The sequence below is a fragment of the Arvicanthis niloticus genome, chromosome 12 (genome assembly GCF_011762505.2).
Source record: "Arvicanthis niloticus isolate mArvNil1 chromosome 12, mArvNil1.pat.X, whole genome shotgun sequence".
Lineage (NCBI taxonomy): Eukaryota > Metazoa > Chordata > Mammalia > Rodentia > Muridae > Arvicanthis > Arvicanthis niloticus.
The window spans coordinates 6,201,030-6,222,493 of NC_047669.1; the positions used below are offsets into that span (position 1 = coordinate 6,201,030).

General features: G+C 43.0%; 1 long non-coding RNA gene across 1 annotated transcript; it reads right to left on the reverse strand.

The window, feature by feature from the left end:
- Window positions 1-6,315: 6,315 nt before the first annotated feature.
- Window positions 6,316-21,264, reverse strand: LOC143434003 (uncharacterized). Its single transcript, XR_013103145.1, has 5 exons — window positions 21,209-21,264; window positions 18,366-18,491; window positions 13,179-13,210; window positions 11,235-11,298; window positions 6,316-7,384 (listed from the first exon to the last, which is right to left on the reverse strand). It is a non-coding gene; the product is annotated as an uncharacterized LOC143434003 (long non-coding RNA).
- Between the last annotated feature and the right edge of the window lie 200 nt (window positions 21,265-21,464).

Consider the following 21,464-nt stretch of genomic DNA (forward strand, 5'->3'; position numbering starts at 1 on the left):
AAGCATTTCCCTAATAGGCTGCCAGGCCACCTGCATCTGGCCAGGGCACAGATGATGACCTAGTTGTTGCTAGGTCCCTGGGGGGAATCTAGTGGAATTGCTGTATGCCAAAACTTACTTCTGGGAAGTGAACATAGAAAACTCTTCCACAGGGGAGCTCTTTTCAATTTACAGTGCTTTAAAGCACTTATAAGAGATTAGATCCAGGGTTTTGTGTGGATCAAATCTGTCTGTACAGTAAGAATAACATGCTTTTCCAATTACTTTATATACAAGCCATGTTCTTGGAGGACTTGAATTCTCTGTCTTCGTTCCCAGGGGACAGCCTAGCTTATTCAAAAGGAGTAGCAGGAGGACAGGGCAGTAGTAAAGTGTTAGCAGAATAGTGTTGTTCTCTCTACATTCACCCTGGACAGCCTTTTATAATTGTATAACTGCTATCAAGATGGAGGCTAGATACAGGGGCCCTTTCAAACTCTCCACCACCCTTGTCCATCATCAGGCAAAACTAAGGCAGGAAGTAAAGATAGGGACCCAGAGGCAGAAACCAAAACACGTCTGGAGGAATGCTGCTGACTGACTTGCTTTCCAAGGCTTGCTCAACTTGTTTTCTTATACCATCCAGGACCACTTGTGTGGAGGCAGGGCCATGGCACCACCCACAGTGGGTTGAACATTCCCACATCAATCATTAATAAGAAAATGACCCTAGAGACATTCCTACAGGCTAATCTGATGGAAGAACTTTTCTCCTCCTAGGTGACTCTAGTTTGTATGACAGACACTAAGTAGAGCTGTGATGGATAGGGCATAAATAATCTTACATCTGGTCTACCAAGTCCATTCAGTGCCTGCAGATGCTCATGGAAGTGTGAAACCTTCCAAGAGTGCCTATCTTAGAGAACAGAGGATAATCCTTGTTGTTAACCAAAACTCTTCCCCTCCTGCAGATGTTTAAAACCTGTCTTCCCAGTATAAACATCTCAGGCTAGTCCACACATTCCTCTAGTTAGCCACCTACAGGCATCAGGCTTCTCTTTCTACATTTTTGTATTCTATACTGAAAATAAGAAAATAAAGGTGTGGCCTCAGAACTCCAGCTCTTCTCTCAAAGCAGCCATGTGTTGGGCTTCCTAACAGACCTATGTTCTAACAGAGCTTCTAAACATAGAAGAGCAACGGATAGAGGAAGCAGTACAAACTATGTCTATGAATGAGAAAGAGGGCAAAAGGCAAAACCAGAGATGCTGTTGTCCTTGCATCCTAAATGAAGTCACTCTCTCCACTTTTCAAATCCAGCCCCTGAAAAGGGCACCATGTAGACATTCATCTTCTGTCAGCTTTGAAGGGGGAATTGTTATCTTCTTTCTAAAGCCTTACTACACTTCTCTTATTAAACCCATTCTCGTTGTTTCTCTTTGACACCACTGTAAATAGAACTGTTTTACTGTTGCTCATTGCTAATGTCCATAGTGTAAGGCCCTCACGAACGGAGGACCTCACCCAAGCCTCAGGAATTCAAGGCCACCCAATGACTCACAAGACACCAAACTCGATGCACTCAGCAAGAGGTATATTTCCATCAGCATGCTGAGGTCAAGACCAATGACCCACACAGGGGCAGTGGGGTCTGACTCCAGGGCTTTTGAGACAGAGAAAATTTAAAGGCAAAAACCACAAGGAAAAAAACACAACCTAGGGTGGGGGGGACCACAACCCAGGGGGAGTGAAGGAGGGTTATTGGAGAGTACCTGTGGAAAGTTCCAGCCCATTATTTAGTTTGTGACAGGGTACAAGGAAGAGTCATGGGGAACATTTTGTATAGGCTATTCTCAAAGAGCCTATTCGTAATCAGCCATCTATCTTGTGGTCAGCCAAGTTCCTGAAACACAGAGCTCACAACCAAGCTGACCTGCACTTTTGGTTCTGCTCAGCCTGTTAGGAGTTTTTGAAAAATTTTTAACCCTTTCAATAGGCAGTTGATATAGATAACATATACAACTTGTTTCTGGCAACTTCATTTTTAAAAGTTTCTTAAGGAGGATCTTTAGGACTTTATTGTTCGTGGAAAATACACAGATCAAGTCATCTGGGAAGGCAAATGACCTAATCTCTTCTGATCCAGTGTACATGCTGCTTATTGCATGCTCTTCAGTAATTGCTCTGTAGACATGGTTAATCAGTATCTTTCCCTTGCTTCTATCTTAAGATAAAAATGTTCAGCCATTCAAACTATTTACCACTATGCTAGTTGTGAGTTTTCATTCCTATTCCTCTGACTGAGGAAACACGCTTCTATTTTAGTTGATTTTGTGATTTTTCTTTTGCTATTGCTGTTAATCATGAAGGCTCTTAAATTTTGTCAAATGCTTTTTCTGCCTCTTCTAACAGATTTATGTAGATTTATGCCTTCAAACTAATACTACATTGCCTGATTTTTCTATATGAACCAACTCAGCATTCCTAAAATAAATCCCATTTTCTCATTGTGTATAACTCTTTGTACATGTTATTGAATTTGATGCTACTATTAAGGCTATTTTTAATATATTCTTTATTTTTATATATTTTCTATGTTCATAAGAAATATTGGTCTGCAACTTTATTGTATATTGTTGTCCAGTTTAGGGATTAGGATAATATAGAGAATGATTTAGTAACAGGGGCCTTCTGTTCATTGGTGGTGGTGGTGGTTTATATAGAATTGCTATTGATTCAGCTTTAAATATTTGTTAGAATTCTTCAGTAAATCCTCCCATTTCTGAGCTTTTCTGTGGGAGTGTTTTTGTTTGTTTCTTTGCTTGCTTGCTTGCTTGCTTGCTTGCTTGCTTGTAATTTTTTTAATTAGTAATTCAGTTTCTTTACCCATTATATTTCTGTTTAGATCTCATGTTTTTCCATCAATATCACAGTACATTTTCTTCTGCTGTACAGAATACCACACATTGAGTAATTAATAATAAAAGTTGATTTGGCTTACACTTCTGGAGTCTTAGAAAACCAGGAATCAGATCTGGTGAAGATATCTTGTTTAGTTATCTCATGATGCAATGAGGGGGGGAAAGGAAGTGATCAAACTGACAGCATCAAACCCTTGCACATCAGACTAATCTTTTTTTTTTTTTTTTTTTTTTTTTTTTTTGGTTTTTCGAGACAGGGTTTCTCTGTGTAGTTCTGGCTGTCCTGGAACTCACTCTGTAGACCAGGCTGGCCTTGAACTCAGAAATCCTCCTGCCTCTGCCTCCCAAGTGCTGGGATTAAAGGCGTGCGCCGCTGCTGCCACCACCACCTGGCAAGACTAATCTATTAATAACAATGGAATCAGCCGGGCAGTGGCGGTGCACACCTTTAATCCCAGCACTTGGGAGGCAGAGGCAGGCAGATTTCTGAGTTCGAGGACATCCTGGCTGGTCTACAGAGTGAGTTCCAGGACAGCCAGGGCTACACAGAGGAAACCCTGTCTTGGAAAAAAAAAAAAAAAAAAAAAAAAAAAAAAAAAAAAAAAAAAACAATGGAATCTTTATGACCTTAACCCCTCATCAGACCACACCTCCATCAGACCACAGCCCCACCAGACCATACCTCCATCAGACCACACACCCCTCTAGAAACTCAGATTCCAAGACCAATGTGGGGCACACATTTAAACCTTTTGAGTCTCATTCTTTCACTTGTAAAATGGACTAAAAAGAATGTCTGCCCCACCTCTTTCACAGTTAATGAGATTACAAACAGATGTTGCAAAGCACACAAACACCACTGGAAGTTCCTGAGAATCCAATACTACAGCAAGTGTATTATTAGCCATAATCACGCTATTTTGTAAGGATCCTTCATAATGATTAAACAACGACAATTTCCAAAACCAAAGTGATTCATTTTCTAAAACTAAAGTAGCCTGTGTTACATTAGTACATTCTTGTCCCTTGTGCTCTCTATCTTCTAGTCCCAGTAAGGCTGGCCCCAAGAGATGTTTATCTACCACCTGTCATTCTCTAACTCACCATTCCCTGTCTACTCCCAGCAATGGCAAATCTTGAGCCAAAAAGGAAACTTCCAACCCCTGACCCTCTCCCTTTTCCTACCCCATAATGTTTTCCTATACCAGCTCCTAAAAAGATAGTGGATTCTGATTCTTAAACCAGAGACCCCTCTGTGGGTTTGTAGAGTGAAAAATTATAAAGACCATTTTGTGAAAAATATGCAAGCTTTTCCTTTGCCCTTAGACCTGAGCAGAAAGAGTGTAAGTTCCAGAACTTGGAACTGAAAATAAGATTTCAGGCCTTCACTGCCCCGGGACACATTCTGGGTGGAGGACATTATCCCTGAATCAGAGGACACTTGCTAGATTAACATTCCTCAATCCTCAGGGAAGAAAAATAGTTAATCTGAAATAGTTGGTAAATGACAGGGCGGGGCACAGTGATGTGGTAAAGCTACATTCTTGTAGGAATGAGTGTGCAGAGTGATTTTCACGTGGCTCTAAATCATTTAGTCTGGATTCCTCTGAAATGTTCCACTGTTCTTGGTTACCCCTCCCTCCCTTGGTCTTCCCAGTGTTATGTTCAAAATTTGTAAAACAACCAATCATGTGTAACCATGTGAAAATACAACCAATCATGTGTAACCGCACAAAAATGCCTTTCTTTCCCCACCCCATGCTATTAAAAAAAAAAAAAACCCTCAGCTTGTGGGCCTTTTGTCAAAATTCTGTTCCTGTGTGGACAAGCAGTTTTGACCTTGGCTAGCCAATTCCCCAATAAACCTCTGCTGATTGCATCCAGATATGGTTTCTTGTGTTTTTTGGGTGATAGTGATTTCCTGAGACTTGAGGAAGGGTCTCCCGAGTTTGGGGGTCTTCAGGTTTTTCTCTCAAATAAAATCTTGTATTGTCATTGAGTCAAGTCACACGTTGCCAGTCTGTCTTTCCTCCCAGATGGCCTTACAGAATGCATATGTAAATAGTCTGTGATACTATTCATGAAAGAATGGAAGGAATGAGGTTAAACAAGAAAATACATAGCTCAGGTTCCACGGGCAGCCTGATGTTTGAGAAGGAATACTGCCTACCAGCTACTCAAGTGTGTCTTATATCTGGAGACCATGTCGGGGGCCTTAATCATCATCCAAGCCAATCTCCCCATTTAACAGATAACAAACTGCACTCTTAAGGAAGGACACTAACCTGTCCCAGGACTTGTGGCAAAAAGGATGACTGATCACTTAAATAGCTGTACAATTAGAATTTAGACAGTGTTTCTAGCCACCAATTATTTTTACATAAAGTCTTCTTTAAAGAGATTTATTTATTTATTTTATGTATGAATACACTGTAGCTGTCTTCAGATACACCAGAAGAGGACAATGGATCCCATTACAGATGGTTGTGAGCCACCATGTGGTTCCTGGGAGCTCTGGAAGAGCAGTGAGTCTTCTTAACTGCTGAGCTCTCTTTCCAGGCTTTACATAGAGTCTTTGAAGAAACACAAAATTTTATTTTTTTAACTTGCCATTATGTCCAAGCAGGGCCACAAATCTAGACGGTCATAGCCCATTCTGTCATTTCCTCACATCACACTTTTTAATGTAAATGATTTTAGTAAATATTTATAGCAAATTATTTTGATAATGTTCTTGCCTTTTACACTGCAATTATTTTATTTATTGGTTCAAATATTTACTAATGTCTAAAGGATTTAAATATAAAGCACCAATGACTAGATAGTGTTTGAGTAACTAGAGCTAATAAGAATATTCAGATTTTGTATAGGTGTCAGCTCTTAGAAAAATTATATCCACTGTTGCCACAGTGTAACTAAGCTCTAAATCACCAATAATCTCCCGAAACAATTCTACATTTATAACCATGTGTTGATAAAAATTTCTCGTTATATTTATTTATTTTTTAATAAAAGTAGGTTTTTTTTTTCATACAATATATTCTGATTGTGGTTTCTCTTTCCCCACCAAGCTCCTCCCAGGTCCTCTCCACTTCCTCGGTTACCCAAATCCACATCATTTCTTTCTCTCTCTAGATTACAATACAATCTAAACCATACAATTACAATCTAAAATAATAATAATAATAAAGATAGACAATTAAAACAAACAAACTTGAATGGAACAAACAAACAAGTAGAAAAAAAGAAAATTTATAAAAATAAGATTGGAAACCATAATATATAAGGAAAAGATTTGTGTGGTAAAAAACAAAAGAAAAAAAAAACCCACAAACAAAAAATACTCACACAAATCATCCTGGGAGGGAGGGACCCTCCCCCAAACACCACTGAATTTGTTTCATGTTTTCGGGGCTGTAGCTCACATGTAGGCATGGGTGCTGTTGGGCTGTGTTGTGGTTCCCGCATGTCTACCATAGCTCAGAGAAGCAGAAGTGTGCGAATTTGACTGAGTTCCCTCCACATGGCACTGGGCAGACTCTGGGCTGAGAAGCCGTGGGGCTCCTCTGAAAGACCCGAAAGACACCCCCCCCCAAGGGGACCCTCACCCAAGTCCGGACCTGCACACCCCAAGGACACATGAGAGACCTTCTTGATGCAATTGTAGAGGAGGTTTAATGACGAGAGCCCTCGGGCAGGAACATATCTCACACAGGAGATAGAGGTTCCGACCCAGAACCCAGGAAACTTGGGATATTTATGGGTAGGGGTTGGGGAGATCGGGAAAATTTGGCACGCTTACATATGATTGGATATTTCAAACATCAGCAACTTGCAGAAGTGGCTACATGTGAGCTGGCAGGATGACTAGTTATTTTGACCATGAAACCTTGGACTTCTCAGAAAGGTGGAGAGAAAAGTAAACACCAGATGGCCCATTACTCACTTGGGCTTGTCTGGGCACGTCTTAGCATGCCTTTTCATTTGGGTCACCCTGTCCCTGCAGGGGCTTAATATTTTTATTATGACTATATTTAACAAATTGTTGGTGGTCTTTGCTGACCAGGAATTTTTGTTATTGTTACAATGCTGCTTTCAAATTTTGTCCTCACACCACCTGGGCATGGAGAGGTCTCAGCCTGAAGTCCCACAGGGGCAGAGCTCCTGAGTGGGGGTATCTGGGCCAAGGCGGCTGACCGGGAAATCAGTTGTCTCTGTCCTTGGGCTCCCAGATGATGCCATCAGGAGCAGCAGAAGAACTGAGACTCAAGGGCATATGGGCTGGATCAGCCAGCAGCTGAGAGGGACGAGAGGAAGAGCTCTGGCAGCGCAGGTTGAGAGACTCTTAAATACTGGCACTCGCTTGGCTGGGTCAGCTAGCTTGTTTGAGTTGGCGGGCCTCTGAATGTAGAGAAGTCTTCTGGAGGGAGATTAAGCAGCGGCTTGGTAGTCAAAGGCCTTCTCCACAGTTCCTCACAGTGGGGCTTCAAAGACACAAGGAGTTCCAAGGTTTTAAAAGGTTTATTGTCATGGCAGAAAGTGGTTGAGGTACCCCCCCCCCCCCGCCCCATTTCTCAGGGCAGACCTGAGTTAAATAGGAAAGGAGGAGGGAGGAGGGTCTGGGAAGGAATGCTTAATTGGCTACACCCTCTGGCCTTTAGATATCTCATTAATATGGAGATCTCTTGAGGCTGAGGCCTGTAGTCATGCCCTCTACCTATGCTAGGTGACAGAAACCTCTCTTTGGGAGGGGTTGTAGGGGCATTGCCCTACATGACTGAAAGGCGTGGATCAATGGAGGTCTCTGGCCAAGTGTCAGAAGCCTGAAGTCTGGGAGTGTGGTGAAATGTATGCTGTCCTTTGCAGGGTCTCTGGCCATCTCTAGCCAGTGCTCCACCAGAAACCAAGCTATCCTTTCACCGTCCCACACATGTTGACCATCTAATTCTGGCCATGGAGCCTGCCCTTAAATATGGTTTGTTTCTTTAGTGCATTCCATTCCCACCAGCTCTTTTAATCTTTCTGTCTTCCCTTTTTCAGAGTGCTCTGAACCAGGCGAGGAATTTGATGGAGACATCCTATTTGGAATTAAATATCCCAAAGCCTCTCCTTTCTGCACATTGTCCAATTATAAGTCTCTGTATTTGTTCCTATCTACTGCAGAAGGAAGCTTTTCTGATGATTATTGACCAGGGCACTGCTCTATGGGTACTGAAGAATGTCATTAGGAGTCATTTTCTTGCTATGTTCCTTTAGCAGAACAGTAGTATTTGGTTTTCTCCTAGGTCCAATGGCCTATCTCATCTCAGGCTACCTGAGCAGTGTCAGGTAATTTTATCTTATGGACTGGGCCTTAACTAAAATTAGATAGTTGTTGATTACTCCTACAACTTTCATGCAACTATTGCAAGAGCATATCTTGCAGACAGGTCACCAATGTAAACAGCAGGGTTTGTAGCTGAGTTGGGAGTTACCTTTCTCCTCTGATAGTTTGAAGAGTACCTTCTAGTACCATGAACAGTAGTCAGTAGGGAAGATGAAGCTAGGTAGTCACCAGCCTGACTTCTCTATGTTCAATGAATTCTGTAGGAGTTGTCTTTAGCAATAATGTCTTACATCTGTTTATAGAGCAATCAATATCCTTGATAGTGGCCTGGTCTGTTTGGAGATTTACATGGCGCCCCTTTGACCAACAACTCAATTAGCTGTAACCCATTCCCAGCACTGGAAGTTTCATTTGGTGGTAAGAGATATCCAGTTGAGGTTTTGTCTCTTCCTTTATTTGTTGACTCCATTTAGATTTTGCTTATATATATTTGGTTTTTCGAGTCAGGGTTTCTCTGTGTAGCCCTGGCTGTCCTGGAACTCACTCTGTAGACGAGGCTGGCCTCGAACTCAGAAATCCGCCTGCCTCTACCTCCCAACTGCTGGGACTAAAGGTGTGCGCCACCACCACCCAGCTTGCTCATATATTTTAAGACGATTCTACTGTAGTATGTTTCCATATGACCTCTAAAATGTCCCTTAGTTTTAACTGCCCCTAATCTACCCTCCTCTTCCCTCCTCCTCCCCATTTGATCCTCCTGTTCCAGTGCCCCCTCAATCCATTCATAATTGAAATAAGTATTTCCTAGCTGAATCAATAAAAGTTGATTTACATTCACAGGTGAGTCTCAAAGTGAAGTCAAATTATCCAAGTAATTCTATCCCCCCAAACACCAAGGCTCTAAACCTTGGAGTATTTCTTTACAGAAGGAGGCCCACAGGAGTCAGGGGACAAAAATGCTACAAAAGACTGTATTGGAAACTGTCTTAATCAATGTTTCCTTTAGTAGTTAGGACCCACCTTTCTCTCTTAACTGCACTGAGACACAGACTCACTGGGAAGGATTAAATTGCTTGGCCTCTTTGGGCTTTGTAGAGGTTTCTTATGGAGGTTCACCAGAAAGTCCCAACATCTCTGGGCAGTACAGCAACAGACAGAAAGCCAGAGAGAGCAGCAATCCTCTGAATAGCCTTTCCCCTCCCCCCCCACCCCACCCCCCACCCCGATTTCTTAGCATCACCGTTCAGGAGTTTGGGAGTTTCTGTTGTTCCTCCTTCATTGTTGCTAGCTGAAGGACAGCACAGCTTCCCATCTCATCACCAACCACCATGGTCAGAATCGTAACTTATGGCTCACAACTTATTTAAAAAAAAAAAAAAATTGCTTAGTGGCTTCCCTTTTCCCTTTGCTTTGTGATTCACCAGCACCAGTGCCAGGGGTCCTGCCCAGTCAGGAACTGGAGGGCAGAATGCCTGACAAGACAGGCCTGAACCTCCTCCGCAGGTGCTGTTACAGGGGCAGGTAAGGGCAGGACAAGATGAACCTAGACAGTACGCCCCCACCCTGCATTAGGACAACACAAAGAAAAAGTTTCGTTTACCAGTAGGAGTGGTGACTCTGGCCAGTCGTTGGATAAGCAGGGGCAAGGTAGAGGAGGTGCAATTGCTTCTTTGAAAATTTTTTTTTCACTGAAAACAACTCTAGATAAACAAAACTGCTTCTACTGCTGCTGAGAGCGATTTCATACATGTATCTCCCACTACTTCCTGCCCTCAATTTTTTTTTTGGGGGGGGGGAACATGTAGGATCTCGTGGCTTCAGCATGCCAGCCATCCCAAACTTAACCACTGGCACAGAGAAGAGAAAGACACAAGGTGGTGGAGGTAATGGCAATAGGTCGCCCAGAGGTCCTTTGACTGAGGAACCACCAAGTCTCTGGGTTTGCAGTCCTAAGTGTTGGACTTGCAATGTCTCACAGGACCTTGACCATTAGAAAAGATGTTCTGAGGGTACACAGACACTTTCAGAACCACTCAGGAAAGGAGGCTGCTGTCCAGGCGCCGCCTCACTCTGCTCACATCTGCCTGGAGTTTGTTACAGAGATGCACAAGCTCCCAGAGCCCTCAGTTCCCAGCCTATAGAAACCGGAGCTCCTGCCATGAAGCCAATAGAGAGACCAAGCAGAGACCCAGAAACTCTCACACCAGCGACCTCATTCAGGCTGTCAGCTCACCCTTTGTCTCTTCCCAATGTATGCAAAGAAGCCAGGCCAGTAGGACTGAGAAAGATGTTGCCATCCTACCTGAAGCTAGAGAGAAAGGCTGGGGTGGAGTCCTGATGCCTGACTCTGCATCAGGCTGTAGTGACTGTGGAATAGGGTGGGAGGATGGAATGTCAGGGGCTCTTCCGCAGCTGTCAGTCAGCCTGCAGTAACCATATAATGCCTTGAGAGTCCAGTGTACATGTCATGTATAGATGAGAATGGACACTCAGAGTTGCTCTCAAGTTTAAGCCATATTGGCTTTTCCCTTTGTGCAGCTGTTCCTTTCAAATATCCCAGTTCCTTCTGTAAGAACTATGGTACAGCTTCCATGCAGACCCCCCTCCCCATCCACTCAGATCAGATTCTCAAGGATGCATAGGGGCTTTCAGGACAAACTCCATGTCCAGACACAGGGCCCATCATCCTACTCTGCTGACACTTGTCCACCCTCCCAGAGATGGGTTTCTAGCATGGATGCACTAACAAGCTAGTTGTTTAATAGCACTAAGCAGAAAAGGCCTAACCAAAGGCCAATCTGGTGATGATAGCCCCAGATGCATTCTGCAATTGTCAGGCCCTAACACAGGCTCTTGAGGCCAGCATTAAGAATCCCATCATGTCCCTCTTCCATGTCTAAAGTAAAAAACAAAACAAAACAAAACAAAACAAAAAACAAAGAAACAAAAACCACAGTTCTAAACATGGGAAGTACAATGGTCACTCACGACAATGAGTTGCCTCTCACCAGGTCTGAGCACATTGCACTCTGCTGGAGATGTTCTGGTACACAATGACATTTTAATAACAAGCTGTTGGAAGAAGTCAGAAAAGGATTAAAGAGCCAGAAGTAGGGAGCCATTTCCATCGTGGTTTCTGGCTACTCAAAGAACAACAGAAGGTATTTCAAAAACCTGTGTATTGTCGGTGACACTAGATGTGGAAAAATACTGGACTAAATGGGTCTAGAGTGCATCTCAACCTTTCTAAAGCTTCAACTCTTTAATACAGTTCCTCATGTTGTGGTGATCCCCAACCATAAAGTTACCTTCTTGCTATTTCATAACTGTAATTTTGTTACTGTTAAGAATCATAATGTATATATCTGATATGCAGGATATCTAATATGTGACCCCTGTGCAAGGGTCTGTTGACCTCCCAATGGGGGCATGATCCACAGGTTGAGAACCACTGGTCTAGAGCCATTTTTAATATTCACCATCTTCCTGAATAAGACCAGGTCTTCATGTGTGAGAATATTAACAGTGGGGAGGGGTAGAAACAAAAAAGGAACAGGGAAGAAGCCTGTGTACAAGAATAATCAATAAAAGAAATGGAAAGTAAGTAATACACTCAGAGTTCTGCTCTCCTTTCCCATATCTAAACATTCACAGCCGTCGGAGGCTTCCACTCAGAACTGGTTTGATTTATGGTAGGACTCAGTAGGAAACACTTGCTTTCAGAATCTAATTCCACCCACACCTCTGAATGCTGATGTCCCAGGTCTCCCACCCAGGTGACGAGGAAGTGAGTCTATGATCTCAGGTTCCGTTGTAGCCATAAAGTCCACAGTGGTAACTAAGAAGAAATGACCATACAACACCCAGTAGTCTACTCCATCTCTTGTTCTTCCAAGAAGTTTGTCATTGTTTCCTCTGCTCTGGGATATGGACATGGTTCCTTCCCACTATACCTCCTTCCCTGCTCTGTTTTCCTCTTTCCAATCATGGTGTTTTCCAGCCCTGTGGCTGTCAAACAGGAGAAACAAGCCATAGTAGCCTTTCTCTGTCTCTTCAGGTAATCAGTTAGCCAATCAGTCAAATCTTTGGAATAGTTTCAATAGTAAGGGTCAGATACAGCAACTCCCAGCATCAGATAAGAATCAACATGTTCTCAATGCTTGATAGAAAGCAGTACCTTGAAGCAGTTTGTTTCAGCTGTCAAGGACGAACCTCTCTCCTACTCCAGTTCTATGGTTTACAACTACAGCCCCTAACTCACAGCAACTACCAACCCTTCAGCCCTATTTCATAATTTAATTCATAACAGCCCTTTTTAGAGCTTTACTTATTATTCATTCTTTGTGGATTTCATTCACACATACACTGAACTATGACTATAGCCCCATTCTTTTCTATAGGTTCTCCCAGACTCCTGTGCCACATCCCCCTCCCGAACTCATGTTTTCTTCTTATAGCCTTATATAGTCTTAGTTATTTTTCTTTTGCTGTAACAAAAACACCATGACCAAGGAAACTTATAAAAGAGGCGATCTTAATTTCAGACTTATGTGAACTGAGCCTGTAATGGCAGGTCAAAGGCATGGTGGAATGGTGGTATGGGGGCAGGAACATCTGAGATCTTGCATCTTAAAAAAGCTGACTGTCCTACCCACAAGAATCTTTAACTTCGAAGTGCCTCAGCTTAGGGTTTTCATGAGCCACAGCCTATCTCCCCTGGGTTTTGACTGGCTTGATTATGGGCAAGCAACCATTGCCACTAACTCACAGCGATCTCATTTGTCTTTCTCTTCCACCAGTTATCACGATGTGATGACTGGGCCTAATGAGGTCACTGGGCTTGCATGGAAAACACTTTGACCTGCTGGTCGATCTCACCACCCCACACCCCACACCCCACACCATTTTGCTCTTTTGGTGGTTATAACAGTCCCATCCTCTTCAGTACTTACTTCACAATTCTTGAATTCTGTCTTTTCAGCTTCTGTAAAAATAACCAATTCTTTGGATATGTTAATTTCAGAAATTAAAGGCTACTTTTGGTACAAATTTTAGAAGAGTTTACAATGAAAATGAATTTTTCTTATTCCTTTCTCTGAACCATCACTTTTTTCTTGCTAGGTAAAATATTTGAGTATACACTGATATATTTGTTTGTAGATTTTCCTTCCAGTTTATAACAGAACTTAAGAGTATAATGTTGTCATGAGACTCCTAATAGAATTTCATCAATGAAATACCAATATGCAATAGAGGGGGGTCTTATAAGATTATATTGAAACTGAAGATCCTCCTCCTGCTTCATGGCATTATATTGTGTGATATATATGAAAGGGATCTTGGGTTTTGGTAGAAGCACTGGCTAGAAGTAGCCCGGAGACCCTGCAAGGGACGGGCATCTATTCTGCCATGCTCCCAGAATCCAGGCTCCTAACATGTGGCGTGGAATTCCATTAACCTGTGCCTTTCAGTCATTTAGGACATTGCAGTCCCTCCCAGAGGGGCCCTCGGTCAAGCAAGCTAGCCGAGCTGTTCCAAACCAAGCAAGCGAGCACTTCCCTCAGGGTGCTGCACCAGAGCCCTCTCGTCTCTTAAACTGCATGACTTCAGCAAATCTCTGAAACAATGGAGGAAGAATCCAGGACCCCTTTCAATCTTGCAAAAATTTTATTTCCAAAAACAAAACCAAGCAGATGACACTGCCAAGTGCTGCTGACAACCCAGGATGGAGCCTGCTGCCCCTTTGGATAACAGCATCAGCAGCTTCTGTGTGCTGGAGCTGGTAAAAAAAAAAAAAAAAAATCTTCCCTAGGTAATGGCCTTCTGGGAGTAATTACACTCCTTTCCTGGGAAGAAGCCTGTGTGGGCGAGGTCTCACCTTCAGGGCAGTGCAGAACGAGAATCTTCTCTTTAGTGTAGCTAATGTCTCTAATGATTAGAGAGGCCCTCCCTTTTCAGCACAGGCCTTGGCTTCAGTCTTAAATTCACTATTGCTCCTTTCCTCTGCAAGCTTTGTTGGTTGGTTGGTTAACTTTACTCTGCCCTACTTGCTGCTTTTCCTCACACGCCTATGTATGTGTAATCAGCAACAACAGTTCCACAGACTCAATGCTATGACATCCTGAAATTTCATCCATCAAACAAATTAGTTTATTCTGTGAAATTAGGTTTTATGCAAATTCTCAGGACATGAGTACAATATAGCCAGATACATTGCAAGAATATAATTAGAGTGGACCCTAGCCCAGCTCTGGTTTAGAGTTCCTGCTCTCTTCTTAAGCCTCAGGAGGCAGCTCACCACACTCTGAATTTTCTTACCCTTCAAGTCTATGCTGGACTTTTCTGGCTCCCAATAGAAAGGCCCAATAAGCTCTGTTCACATACTTCAAGAGTTTTTTAAGCCGAAAGTTTCAGACTGTTTCACATACTTCCCATGAATCGGTTCCAAAGTCAGGTTTATCACCTCAATGACCCTACTTCCAGGACAAATTTCTGTGTTATTATCTTTTCTGTTGTCACTATAAAATACCCTGATAAAAGAAATGTATTTTGTCTTCCAGTTCCAGAGGGGATAGAATCCATCATGAAACCAAGGCGTGACTGCACAGCAGCGAGGCTAATCCTACCACACCACATTATCACCCTCAGTGACGCACTTTACAAATGTGCCATAGCCTTCTGTAACCAAGGTTGATTTATATGTGTTAGCCCTTAACCAAAAACAGTTTACAACTAAAATGTAAAAACAAAATAAAAAATGCTTATAGAATAAGTATATTTAAAAAGTACTTTTGTGTAACTCTGCTGCGTGTTTTTTATTTTAAGCTAAGTGATGTTAGGTTGCAGACATGGGACAAGGGGCTAAGGTGCAGATTTAACACACCAAAGTGGATCTGGCCTTCAGTTCTCCCAGCATCCCTCAGTCCCTACCTGGAATACCCTGCCCTCCTCTACTCTAAACTTTCCAGCCCAGGGGCTGGGCTTTCCCTCCCCTAGAAGCTCTTTTCTATATAATCCAGAAAGTTTGTATGTGTCTCTCTCTCCTCCCTCTCTCTCTCTCTCTCTCTCTCTCTCTCTCTCTCTCTCTCTCTCTTCTCTCCAAACCCAAGCCTGGCTCAAGTTTTGAGACCTGTTTCAGTCACTTCCATACCAGGGTGACTCAGCAAGACCTGTTTGGCCCTGCCTCTGCCCCTCAGTTGCCAATATAGAGCTTTGCCACTGGCTCTGTCAGTCACCCCATATCCTCCATCACCTTTCCTTATCTCCTACGTCATCTCATCCCACCAAAACCACTCCTCCCTCCAAGTTTATGTAAGTGAGAGGCAGAAACATTAAAGTTGAGTTTCTGCTTCGACAAGACTCCCTGCCTGGTGCATTTCTTTAGGGGAGTTGACTTCTTTAGGGGAGTTGACACTCACCATCCTGCTCAAACCGCCCCCCCCCCCCCGGGACCCAACAGGACTGGGATGGCTCTCCTCTTGCCCAGACCTGCTGGCAAGGAGCCGCCACTTTGGGACCAGTGAACCCACCCAAGAGCTGCTTCCCAATAAACCTGCCTTTATGTACTTCAATCTGTCTTGAATTGGAGCATTTTACCCATGGAGAATAACTTATCAAGTATTACCACAAGAATTCTAACAGTTTTTTAATTCAAAGTTTATAAAGTAAAATTTTTACAGCATGTGATAGCTAATTGTCATAAAAGACAGAAAATATTTTAGAATAATTTACTATGCTGCTTCTCTACTTGGCTGCCATGTGGTTGGATGGAATAGGGAAAGAAGCCCTCCCCCACGAATCAACCCTTGCCACCTGTGGCAGGCAGGAGAGTTAGCTCAGGTAGTCATGAGAGCAGGAAAAACTGGCCTTCCCCCTCACCTGCTGCATCTTTCAAGAAAGCAGGCCCTGCACCTTGCCTGGGCAGCAGAGTAGAGCTGACAACCCTGGCGACAGAGTCGAGGGTGAGTCAGCCTCCAGAGCCTAGCAAGAGTGCTGGTTCTGCCACTTAACTGGTGCAGTGTTGGGTGAACTTCACCTCTGTGCTAGAGAGCTCACCCTGGTGGGGTGAGTGAGAGAGACCTTGTGGGCCTCAGTTATCAGCTCAGGTCCAGATCCAGGCCTTTGAGTTGGCCCACCCTAACTTCTACCACATCTATGAAAAGCTAGAGTGTATGAAGGAGCTTGTCCTGCAGATCCAAAGCTGCAGGGTCTCCATGACACAAGATAGCAACAGGGTATCTGAGAGGACTCCTGGTGAAGATCCAGTGTTGATAGTAGCTGATGCCAGAGTTCTTGAACCAGACTCATGACTCATGGCAATGAACATTTGCAAGTAAAGAAGTGAGAATAAAAGGGTATGTGGTGGGACACACTGTGACACAGAACAGCTTCCAGAATGAGACTCCCCCCCCCCCCCCCGGGAAGGTAGCAAGGAAGAGGGTGAGTATGAAGGGACAGGGAGATGAGTGGAATTGGGGTACATAATGTGAAATTCACACAAAAAAAAATCAATAAAAAGTTAAACAATAATACTTTACTGTGGCCATGTGTGCCGCATGTAGGTCTCCAGTAGTGCACAGAGGCTCGAGGCCTCCACATTCATCTCCCACTCACTCCCCGATTTGCCCAGAGTAGCAATCCTGTCAGCACCTTTTTTACTAAGTGGCTTTACAGATATGCTTTCTTAAGTCCTTTGTACTGTGTTGACACTGTCTCCGTTCTGTGGCTAGCCTGTATCCTTTCTACACATAAATTTGAGTTACAATTGCATACAATAATGGCAATAACAAGTTGTACACATCCTTATCCTAGGCATAGTAGACTATATCATTTACCCAGATGTGTGGCAGACTATATGGCACCTAGGTTGTATAATTAATTTCCTTAGATATTTTGAGTACTTCTCTAACATATACATAGCTATTAAAATACAATGTTTTATCTTTTTTCAGGTTTTAAAATGTTTAGCAATTTTCATTTGGGGCTATTAGGAGCAAAATTTTTAATTCATTTGCTTACATTTTTTTTAAAATGCTCTATGTTTTTATGAATTTTTAAAGTTAACATTGGAAACGATGGGTTTCATTATGCCGTTTTCATGTATGTGTCATTATACCTTTTTTTCTATGTGTTCCCTTCCCCCTGTGTCCTTCTCTGTACCCCTTCTCAATCAGTCCCTCCCTGCCCCAGGCAGCATCCCCTTCTGCTTTCAGGTCGCTGTGTTCCATAACTCTCTGCTCCCCAGTCCCTTAAGATCTTTTCCTCCCCTTCTCATCATCTTCTGTCTAGTTTGTTCACACAAACCCTGTGCAAGCATTCATGTGTACGCAGTCACTTTAATCTGGGTTCTATATATGGGAGAAAATATGCAGTATTTCTGAGCTTGGCTTATTTCACTCCACATAATGATTTCCAATTCCCTTCATTTTTCTGCAAAATGCTGTGATTTCATTTCTCTTCATGGCTGAGTAACACTCTGTTAAGTAGTTGCCACATTTCTACATTCACTCTGTTGATGGATGTCTAGTCTACCTCCATGTCTCACTATTGTGTCTAGTGCAGCAATGAAATAGATGTGAATGTACCTATGTGGTATGTTCACTGAGTTTTCACTGTATATCCAAGGGTGAGAGAGTTGGCTCATAACAGGAGTTCTATTTTGAGACAAGGTCTTCGTGTGCATCTGCTTCACCTGTAGACCACAGAGCTCTGCAATGCTGGGATTGTTCTGGGCAGCCACGCTCAACTATTTTTAGTTCTTTTGCGAAACCTTAGTACTGATTGTCCTATGATGTAAGCTTTTCATTCTGACAGCCCTGGCCCTGCTTCTTCTTTGCCTCAGATGCTTAGACAATTAAGATCAAAGGCCCTCCACAGACATGCAGCATCCCTGCCTCTAAAAGACCTGGGATAAACTCAGGAATCCATCCTACCCCAACCCACATGCCTGATGGGAAGCAGGGCTGGACCAAAATCTGCCAAATAGTTTTAGCAGTAACGAACCCCATCCTAAAACCCTTTTGGGGATTGGCCCCTTTCTTTGTTCTGATGGGAAGGTGGCCTGAGGGGGGGTGAGGGTAACAAGACTTCTCTATAGGAACTGAGAGATTGACAAGAGCAGAAACTGAGACTCCACCTACCTCGGGTGAACAAGGCGCTGTTTGCAGCCGAGCAGCAGGTGGCGGTAGAGACATAGCCTGCTGCCACCACCAAGTCTTGGATGCGTGATACTGCAGCCACAGTATGAAGGCCCTGGTTTAAGGGCCCTGGAGAAGGAGCAGAACAAGAAGACACAGTCCACTTGTCAAGATTCTGCCTCCCACCCTGTTCCCCTCCCAGACTCCCATCAGAGGGACTACTCTTCTCTATTCTCCACAGAAGAGCTATTTTGCTACTGTAAAGAAGAGTTTCCCTTTTTGTCCTATTTATTCATCCATTATCTTTTGTTTATAGGCTCACACATTCTTATTTTATTCTCTGGATTGCAATCCATCTAATACAATTAGAAAGTTCTAAGACAATTAGAAAATCTCCATAACAGATCTAGTAGTAAATTATGTAACTCCATCTATGTTATTGGGAGCACAGGGAAGGCTACGGCAGGGAGATTGAAATTTCAAGACCTGCATGTCTAGAGTGAGTTCAAGCCCAGACTAGATAAGTTACTAAGACCCTGTCTGAATAAAAATATAATGGCTAGAGAATTTATTTTGGTGGCAGCGTATTTGCATAGCTTGTGCAAGGCCTTAGATTTGATTCTCAGCATCACCAAAGAGAGCAGGGTCATACCTTCTAATAATGCCGCTCTCTGTGGGCCAAACATTCAAATACATGAGTCTATGAAGGTGGGGGGGGGGGGCATGCCTGTTTAAACCACCACATTTGTCTTTAAGTGGTGTGATTATTTTAAGCTTGAAAGTGATTTTGTTGTGTTCTCTGTAGACTAGAATTGTAAAACACATATGGATAGCCCAGTATTTAAACCATAAGCTTCCAAGACCTGTGTTAGAGTCTTTATTGCTACAGGATAATATAGAACTTAAAAACAGAATTTTTATTAACAATCTTCTAATGTCTTGCATGTATACAGCATATTTTGATTATACTGGCCTCCATTCCTCCCCTTAGGTCACCCCAGACTAACCCCACGCCTCCTAACCATATGACCTCCTTTATTATCATTTATTTTGAAGACCCAACAAGTCTAATTTGTGTTGCCCATAGATTCATAGATGTGGCATTGTTCATTAGATCATGGTCACTCTATCTTGAACTAGATCTTTAAAGAAAACTAACTCTCTCTCCCCCAGAAGCCATCAACCATCAATAGCTCTCAGCTAGGTGGGGGCTCCTAAGCCCCTCCCCTTCCATGCTGTAATATTGTCTGGCTTGATCCTATGCAGGCAACCACAGCTGCTGTATGCTCATGAGAGCAGGATCCTGTCCTGTCCAGAAGACACTGTTTTGATCTAGTCCTACCTGACCTCTAATTCTTACTTTGCACTTTCTCTTTCAGAACAATCCCTAAGCTTTGGAAAAGCTATTCTGATGTGTCTGAGAGATGCACTAATCTATGAGCATAAAGATATGAATTTAGAAGGCAGTTCGATATTATGTTCATTTAGCAAGACAAAAGTAGTAGGTTCAAACCCTGGGGTTAGGATCTCCGCAACCATTGGCCAGATTTGTAAATTCAGGCCTATGTTTCTTCCTATGGAGCAGTCCTGAAATCCAATCAAAGAGTGGTTGATTACCCCCATAACGATCATGCCCCTGCTGTGACAATTGACATGTCTTACTATGCTGGTCACAATTGCAGTTCACAGTATTCACAGCTATGTTAAGACTGTTGTTCTGGTTACTGTTCTATGACCATGAGGAGACACCATAACAAAGACAACTTTAAAAGCATTTAATTAGAGACTTGCTTACAGTTTCAGAGGGTTAGTTTATGCTTATCATGACAAGGAGCATGGTGGCAGGCAGGCAGGCATAGTGCAGTAGCTGAAAACTTACATTTTGACCCAATGGGGCTATTGTCATTCAAACCACCACAGTATATAAAAGAGAAAAGATTCTAGTGTGTTGGATGGATGACATCTTCTTAAGATTATAACAGTTGGAGGATGAAGTAGAAGTCCTGCAGTGCTGACTTACAAGCATGGCGTGGCCTGCACTCATAGCTCACACTAGCTGTCATTGCCTTCATCAGGCCTGCACTATCCTGAACCTGTTTCCATTCTGTCACTTACAGAGGAACACATGATTCTTCTGCCAGGGGCTGTTGGTAATTAATGGTTGCTGAGAGAAGAGAAGACATTTTCTTCAGTTCTATAGTCATAGGAAGATACTCATGTACCTATAAATAGCCCCTCAGCCACACTCATGAAAGCAACCCTAATTAGAGTCACTGAAACACATAAATAAACACATCCCACAGAGAGAGAGAGAGTGGGAGTGATAGAGGGAGGGAGAGAGAAAGAAATGAAAGAAGAGGACTAGTTGGGAAGATGAAGAGAACCAGTGGGCACAGGGGAGGCATGGGGGAGGAAAATGAAAGGTGAATATATGATTTAAGAAGTCTTCTGCACATATAGGAAAGGCCATAATGATACCTGTTATCACCTGTAATGAGCATACACTGATAAAAAGTAAAACAAATTAAAGAAGAAGGCATCCTTTTAATACTTTTGTATTTGTCCTAAGCCGTGCAACATAAGGAGCAGTACTGAAGGGTGGCAATGTGTTGTGTGTAGCTTTGCCATTCAGCCTAAGCTCCGGGAATGGGCTGTGCTGCCACCCAGCTTCCCTTGAATTCACAGATAAAGGACATAGACACACACAGTTGCTCAATTTCAACTTGCCTTTGACACAATTGCTGGGCGATGCTTATCTTCCACAAGGGAAGGCACGCCCTTATCAATATTCTTATCTCTGCACCTCAGTTATATCTAGTCCCTGCTAAACACCCCCAACCGCCTACCTGTGGCTAGGCTACTCCATTTGAGATCTCACATGACTGGTCACCTCTTCTCCCTCAGAAACATGTGAACTCTGTCCTCCCTTGCATTTGTCTCTTGATTCTAGGGATCCAGAAGTCCTGCCTATTCCTTCTGCCCAGTGATTGGCCCATGGCTTCTTTACTGACAGATCAAGAACCAATTGGGAAACAGAACCTTAGCATCAGAACCACTCCTACAGCAATGTGAAAGAGGTTAAGAACTACTGCCCTAAGAAAC